The following is an 8,565-nucleotide window of genomic DNA, read 5'->3' on the forward strand; positions in this document are numbered from 1 at the left end:
GTTCTTCAGGCACTCTGTCCACCAAATCTAGTTCCTTAAATCTGTTCTTTACTTCCACTGTGTATTCATAAGGGATTTGGTTTAGATTATACCTGAGTGGCCCAGTGGTTTTTCCTAATCTCTTCAGTCTAAGCTTGAATTTTGCTATGAGAAGCTGATGATCAGAACCGCAGTCAGCTCCAGGTCTTGTTTTTGCTGACTGTATAGAGCTTCTCCATCTTTGGCTGCAGAGAATATAATCAATCTGATTTCGATATTGCCCATCCGGTGATTTCCATGTATAGAGTCGCCTCTTGTGTTGTTGGAAAAGAGTGTTTGTGATGACCAGCTTATTCTCTTGACAAAACTCTATTAGCCTTTGTCCTGCTTCGTTCTGAACTCCAAGGCCAAACTTCCCTGTTGTTCCTTTTATCTCTTGGCTCCCTACTTTAGCATTCCAGTCCCCTAGAATGAGAAGAACATCTTTCTTTGGTGTCAGTTCTAGAAGGTGTTGTAAATCTTCATAGAATTGTTCAATTTCAGTCTCCTCAGCAATGCTGGTTGGTGCATAAACTTGGATTATTGTGATGTTGAATGGTCTGCCTTGGATTCGTATTGACATCATTCTATCATTTTTGAGATTGTATCCCATTACAGCTTTTCCCACTCTTTTGTTGACTATGAGGGCTACTCCATTCCTTCTATGGGATTCTTGCCCACAATAGTAGACATGATAATCATCTGAGCTGAATTCGCCCATTCCTGTCCATTTTAGTTCACTGATGCCCAGGATGTCGATGTTTATTCTTGCCATCTCCTGTTTGACCACCTCCAGCTTCCCAAGGTTCATAGATCTTACATTCCAGGTTCCTATGCAGTATTTTTCTTTGCAGCATTGGATTTTCCTTTCACTTCCAGGCACGTCCACAGCTGAGCGTCCTTTCGGCTTTGGCCCAACCACTTCATTAGCTCTGGAGCTACTTGTACTTGTCTTCCGCTCTTCCTCAGTAGCATGTTGGACGCCTTCCGACCTGAGGGGCCCATCTTCCAGCGTCATATCTTTTAGCCTTTTGTTTCTGATCATGGGGCGTTCTTGGCAAAGATACTGGAGTGGCTTGCCATTTCCTACTCCAGGTGGATTGCGTTTAGTCGGAACTCTCCACTATGTCCTGTCCGTCTTGGGTGTCCCTGCACGGCATAGCCCATAGTTTCTCTGAGTTACTCAAGCCCCTTCGCCACGACAAGGCAGCAATCCATGAAGAGGCCTGATGCCGAGAGAGGGCCGAAAATAAAGAACAAGAAATAGGACTTTCTTGGTGGTGGCCCCTCGACTTTGGAACAGCTTGCCGCCAGAGATCTGGCTGTCACCCTCGTTGGGTGTCTTTAAGAGTCAATTAAAAACTTGGCTCTTTAGGCAGGCCTTCCCTCCCATCAATTCTTGATTGTATTTTCTTGCTTTTGTTGTTTATTTTCCCATCTTGATCATATTATTATTGTAGTTTTTAATTGTTGTTTTTATTAGTTTAATGTTGTGAGATAACCTGAGTAGATTTTGCCTAGAAGGGCGGGATATAAATCCAATAATAAACAAATAAAAAATACTGTAGATCAGCGATTCTCAACATTCTTTTTGGCCATGGCCATAAACGCAATACGAAAGAAATATAGGCCGAATCAGAATTGTATACGTCGCATAACGAACCTTTTAAGGCAGTGCGTGAAGAACAGTTTCCAGTTCTATAGCCCCCTTCAAATGTGCCAGGGCTCACCAGGGGACCTTATGCCACCCCCCCCCCATTTGAAGACAGCTGCTGTAGAAGAAATCAGCAGGTAGTTAAACAACAGTGTTGCGAAAAATTTGGAAGTGCGGGTGCTCGGCACGACAATCTCCGTAGCCACTTCCCCAAAAAAAGGGTTCAGAAATCCAGGTGACTCATTTCCTTACCACCGAAAGAGATGAAATGCATCATCATCATCATCATCATCAACAACAACAAAGGACGGAAATTTTCATTATGTTTGCAATTGCTAACCATGTATACAGGTACATTTCGAAAGAATGATTATAATTTTAAATTAAAATCAACAAAGGGAAGATGGTTGCCAGGCGGCTCTGTTTGCTGTCCAAGCCCTAAACACGGTCCAAGGATCTTGCTTGAAGTTTTGTACAGAGGATGGAGGCAGGGAGGCAGAACGCCACCTCGGAGCACGCAACACCCATGTGAGTTCCATGCTCGGCCCACCTGTTTTGGCGTTCCTTCAGTCCTGGGTAGCTGGAGGCAGTAGATGTTGCAAGGCAGATGCAACATCTACCTTGACAGTAGATCTTTCAGAAGCACTTTTCCATTCCCTTTAGCTTTCGGTGCTCTGGCTCCAAGGCTTCTGTAGCCCCACTGGATCTATGACTGTGGTTCTTTCCCTCCCATGTGCCCTTTCAACAAAAGGGGCACCTTGAAACAGACCTTTGGCAGCTCAGATTTAGAGCAGGGAGGGTGAACCCCCTTCCATCGACCAGTGGAAAATGCAGGCTTGTCCCCATGCTTAGTAAAATGCAATGACCGATAACGGAATGTTGTGAGCTGATTTGGGAAGAATGTAAAATAAATAGATGGATAGGTGGATACATGAGCAAGGAAGTCAGCATGCATACACCAGAGGCTCCTTTAAACTTAACAAATGGATGCTTTCCTGTCCTGGATTATGACTCAATTTTCATTTAAAATTATAATCTGTTCAAAATGCGCATATATTCATCTGCAAATGCTATACAGATCTTTGTTCTCTTTTTTGTTGTTGTTGTTGAGGCATTTCCTCCTGTTCGGCAATGGGTTAAGGGGTAACCCACCTTATGGTGCCTGTAAGTGGCCACCAGCATCCCCAATGATTCACCAACCAGCAAAGAAGTGGCTTCCCCAGGTGGGTGAAGTCCTTGACCCTGAGCCATCTCTGTAATTAGAGGCATGGAGATGTGTCTTGTTAAACTATAGTTCCCAGAATTCACCCAGCAGCATGGATAAGGGTTATGTGGCCATCTTCTGTGCCATGGCCAGTTCATAAATTTGGCTACCTTAGCAGACAACAAAAAGCTGCTGTACAAGGTAGAGATCAGATAAGGGAGAACATAGAAATAAGAAGTAAAATGAAAATGTGTATTCCCACCACTGCTTTTCAACTTGTATTCTGAAAATGTCTTTAGATAAACACTTGGTGATTCAAATGACAATATCATGGCCAAGAAAGAGCTTATTAACAACACCTTATCTGTCCATGATACAATATTACTGGCTGATCCTTCTGATGGTCTGCAAAGATTCCTTGATGAAGTCAGTGAAGTCATAAACATAGTTTAAAAACGAAAGTTGAGAAAGTGAAGTTCATGACAATTGACAGAAAGTACTCAGCTGAAGAAATGCGGTTAAAAGTCTGAAACAGAAATGTGGAACGTTTTGATAAATGTGAGTACCTTGACATTTGGGTGAATGAATAGTGAGAACATAGCTGTGTAATAAAAGTGAGAAAAAACAATGGCCTGGACCAGCTTTCTTTTAAAAAAGACCCTCTAAAATGCACTACAAAACTGGCTTTGAGAAAGTGCATTGCGCGGTGCTGTCTCTTTTCAGTTTTACTGTATTACTTACTAATATAAGCGACTATAAAAAGGAGCAAAGCGTCTGAAATTGCATTTGAATGCAATAATGGGCTCAAGCGACAGAAAGCCAGATTTAGGCTGAATGTCAGGAAAAACTTCTTAACTCTTAGAGCAGTACAACAAGGGAACCCGAGTGCTCCAGCGCTAGAGGCATTCAAGAGAAAATGGGACCACCCTCTGTCAGATCTGCTTTGATTTGAATTCCTGCATAGTGCAGGGGGTTGGACCTGGTGGCCTTCTAGGTCCCTTCCAACTCAATTATTCTATGATTCTGTGAAATGTAGACTTATGGTAAGAATTTCTTGGAATTCTTGGAAATGGCCACCAATTGGGTGGCCAATGAACAATGGAAGTGATTAAAAAGCAAGAAATACAAACCATACAAAATGCAAACCTTTAGAATGTTTTGGTCACTGAATTGATTGCCTGGAAAACTTTGGAAATTGGTGTGGAGGCAAAACAAGGTCACACTTGCAAACTGCTGCATTAAAAGTCAGAATACGTATCTATGATGACGCCTGACTATTGGTAGAAGGAGAAGACCAAAATGAACAAAAATTCTCAGGGATCTGTAGATGCTGCACTGTAACTAGGTGTTGTGATGGTTTTAGGTCACACACCCTCAGGAATTTTGGGAGTAACCAAACTTGTAATATCCCACAAACTGCACCAGAGCAGAGACAGAGTTCTGACTCCTGTCCTCTGAAGATGCCCGGCCACAGAGACTGGAGAAACGTTAGGAAGAAAAACCCCTCAGAACCCAGCCAAACAGCCCGAAAAACCTACAACAACCAAACATGTAATAGTTGTTTCTCTCTCCCCTTTTTCTTGAAAACTGCTGGATAGCTCAGTGTTTGAGGCATTTGGCTGCAAAGCCAGAGGTTGGGAGTTTGATTCCTCACTGTGCTTTCTTGACGTGGGCTGGACTTGATAGGGTCCCTTCCAGCTCTGCAGTTCAAAATGATGATGATGATGATAAAAAAATCTACTTATTGCTTGAAGACAGATTACACAATGAGACCAGGAAAACTCAAAACCTCATCTGCCTCTTTGTTCATTTCAGGTTGATCATTAAGGGACTGTCAAACCACAGGACTTTATATTTTCTTGTTGAATAGTTTATCTCACAGTGGAAACTCCCAGAAGAATCGCAACACACTCTTCCTTATCTGCGTATTCTCGAAGGCTTTCACGGCCAGGATCTGATGGTGGTTGTGTGTTTTTCAGACTGTTCGGCCGTGTTCTGGAGGTTTTTCTCCCTAACGTTTCACCAGCCCTCTGTGTCCGGCATCTTCAGAGGACAGGAGCTAGAATTCTGTCTGGCAAGTTAGGAAGCGAAACCTCCAGAACATGGCCAAACAGCCCGAGAAACCCACAATAACTATCTTCCTTATCTGTTGCTAGTTAAAAGCAGCCCAGCTCTGCCCGGAGATTAAACAAGTCACATGCTGGAGAACATTTCTTTCTTGGCAGCAAAGTTTCAAGGCGCTGCCCTTGTGGGGATGAATCATGCAGTTATCTTTTGCTATTACGGGATGGCCAAAGTGAGTTCCAGGAGCTGCGGTCCAACAGGAGAAATAAATTTCAGTGGCACTTCGGCAGCCTTTGATTTTTCTGAATGGCACCCAGAGATAGCTTGAAAAGGAGGTAGGACAAAGAAGGTCCTGCCGGAAATAGTTATTTCCAACTGTTCTCCATGTAAACATTACGTCCGTTACGGAAATCCCTTTGCTATTTGGTATGTCCATTTCAGATCAGGGGTTTCTTTCCTTTAGGTAAAGGTAAAGGTTCCCCTTGACAATTTTTGTCCAGTCATGTTCGACTCTAGGGGGCGGTGCTCATCCCCGTTTCCAAGCCATAGAGCCAGCGTTTTGTCCGAAGACAATCTTCCGTGGTCACTTAGACACGGAACGCTGTTACCTTCCCACCGAGGTGGTCCCTATTTATCTACTTGCATTTGCATGCTTTCGAACCGCTAGGTTGGCGGGAGCTGGGACAAAGCAACGGGAGCTCACTCCGTCGCGTGGATTCGATCTTACGATTGCTTGGTCTTCTGACCCTGCAGCACAGGCTTCTGCGGTTTAGCCCGCAGCGCCACCACGTCCCTTTCTTTTCTTTACATCCCTCTATATGACAGTTGACTGGGAAAGCAGTGGGCAGGAAGGAAAATAGGAAGTTAGCTCTCGCATCCCATCATGAAAACTTCCCCAGGCGTTCTGGAGAAGGAGATCAGAATCAAGGTAACTGTTCAAAGTGCAATCCTGGCAACCATCCCGCTCTTTATTTAGATTTTATGGAACGTCACTTTGGAGATTACTTCAAGTAATCAAGACTGGCACCTAGGTGATATCCGATACCCATTTGGATCGGATCCAGATGGGGCTTTTATTCCAATGCCATCTTGCCTCCAGCGCTAGAGGCATTCTCACAAGGGAGCTTGGAAAAGTTCCTTTGTGAACCGCAATGCCCATGATCCCCCCCAAGTACCATTGGCTCTGTGGGCTGGGAGAGTCAGTTCAGAAAGCTCTTTCCCCCCCCCCCCCAACTTGGAAGCTGGTGGTGGCAGAGGGATGAGGGTTCAGGTGGCATCTTCCACTTACAGCCGTCCATTGTTTTTCCATGGTTTCTTCCCGTTTTTATCCTACTTGGAAAAATCTGTTCAGGTGGACAAGATACAACAGGTACAAAGGAATGGCTAGTCTCATGGAATTAGACTTTGGAAGTGCTCATTTTTTCCCCTATATGGCTCAGAATCCCCCACTCAGCTATGCTAAAAGTGTAGTTCAAGAATGTGATGTTTGTAAACTCTAATCTGGGCATACCTTTAGCAGAAGGCTTCTCAGGTAGTAAGGCTCTATAGTCCCCCACTGGGCCTCCTGGGAGAAGAGCCAGCCTGGGTGGCCTTGGGCAAGCTGCACAGTTCCTGGGTGCCCCCAGAAGAATGGAATGGGAAATCAATTTTTTTGAGTATTATTTTTAACCAGGAAACCCCTGAAAAACTAGGGTTCATAAACCAGAATTGACTTGATGGTGCAGTTATTTATTATAGTCTGTTTATCTCTGTTTTTTTAAATTAAAATATTTCTATCCTTCTTTTCTCCCCAAAAGGATCCAAGGTGGCTTACATCATTAAAACAGTATTTAAAAGCTAAAAACAGTAAGTGTACTGCTCAAACCACAGTCCTGTTTACTATAGTTTAGTAAAAAAAATTTTTTTTAAAAAAATATTGCCACCCATAAGCCACTCTCTGTGTTTATTCTCGAGCCACTAGCTATGAGACCAAGACAGCTGTAGCCACTGCCTCCAGTCCCCACCCCCTGGCACCATTTATTTGTTGATTTGATTTCTACACTGCCCATCTGACCGATGGTCACTCTGGACAGTTCACCACAATAACAATAACATAGAAACATAACACATAGTGCATTAAATTAAACTAACGTGACTAAGCTGAGGAATGCCCTGATCTGCTTCTCCCGGGAGGGACCTCGTGCCAAGGAAAATCTCAGCAACCCATTAAGCTTTGCTAGTCATGAATGATAGTAGCTAAAGATCTACTCCTGGTATATTAATCCCACTGCTCGTGGGGGGAGAGGGAGAGAAGGTGCTCTGATCTGCTTTCTTTCCAGCGAGAAAAGATCAGCCTCGGCTCAAGTGGAATTAAATGCCTGTTTACAACTCTCAGATAAACACACGTGATAGAATTTGATCCAGCCCATGTTTATTTATAAGCGAGCCTCTCTGTGTTCAACAGAGCTTGGTCCAAAGTAAATCAATGATTGCATAAGGATTATTGCAGGCAACAAACTCTGAAGACACCCCCCCCCCCATGTGAATGGTCAGAGGTCAAAGGGGAAACACACTTGCCCATTTTTCCTCTAAACTTTTATGATTCTTTGTCCTGTTCCCCCCCCCCCAAAGTGGCTTTTGATTTACAGTCACCCTAGAAGGGTTTTTGAGGCAGAGCTGTTCAAGGAGTGGTTGGCCACAGAAATCCCCCAGTGACTTTCCATGGACGGGCAGGGATTTCAACCTGGATCACTTGGGTCTGACCCCTTATCCTTTAAAAACCACACTCCCGTGATTGACAGTGGCTATATTTCTCATATGTCAGAAAAATCAAATCAGATTTTAAAAGGGGGCAACCTTAATGATTTGGGTTTTTTTTTTTAAAGAAAAAGACTCTAACTAGGGCAGAATTTTTAATTTTCCAGTAATTTAGTCATGAAGACCCATCATAAATACAGGACTAAAACAGGTGTTTGTTTGCTTGCTTCTACTTGTCAGATGCGCCCCTTCTGGACTCCCTCCCTGTTGTTCCTTGTTGAAAGACAGAATTTTATGGGGGGCCCCCCTGTCACAGTCATCAAGGCCATGCTGGCTGGGGATTCTGGGAACTGGAGTCCAAAAAAGTAAACTCCCTAACTCTAAAACCTTATATAAAATTGTGGGTTTGGGGCCGCCCACAAGCATCTGTGGGTTTATTCCTGCGTGCAAGGAACTGAGAAGCAAACAACTGAAAACAATTCTTTGGAAGAAAGGGGAAGGGAAAAAAGAGGAAAGAGTTCTGCAGGAAGTGAGCAAAGGTTTGCTCCTAAGCATGTGCAGAGTGCACTTCCATCTTCATTTGATCAGCAGCAGGACCCCCAAGAACGCCAGGGTTAGTGTGGTGTGCCTGCGCAAGAGCGCCTCCTTAGAAGCCAAAGCCTCAAAGGAAACCTTCGGAAAATAAAAAGGAAATTCAACAAGGCAAACAATGAAAATGAATACAGAAAGAAAAAAAAAGGGGGGGGGGAAAGCGTGACGCTCGATCTACTCGACACTCGATTGGCTTTGCTTGGGCCCGCGAGCGGAGAGAAGCCAACAGGTTCCCGTTTCCAGCCTTCCCTCGATGTCTCTGCTCTCTACTGCCCACCCTGGAAGCCGGCCGAGGTGA

Source organism: Pogona vitticeps, chromosome 10, assembly GCF_051106095.1.
Source record: "Pogona vitticeps strain Pit_001003342236 chromosome 10, PviZW2.1, whole genome shotgun sequence".
Taxonomy (NCBI): Eukaryota; Metazoa; Chordata; class Lepidosauria; order Squamata; family Agamidae; genus Pogona; species Pogona vitticeps.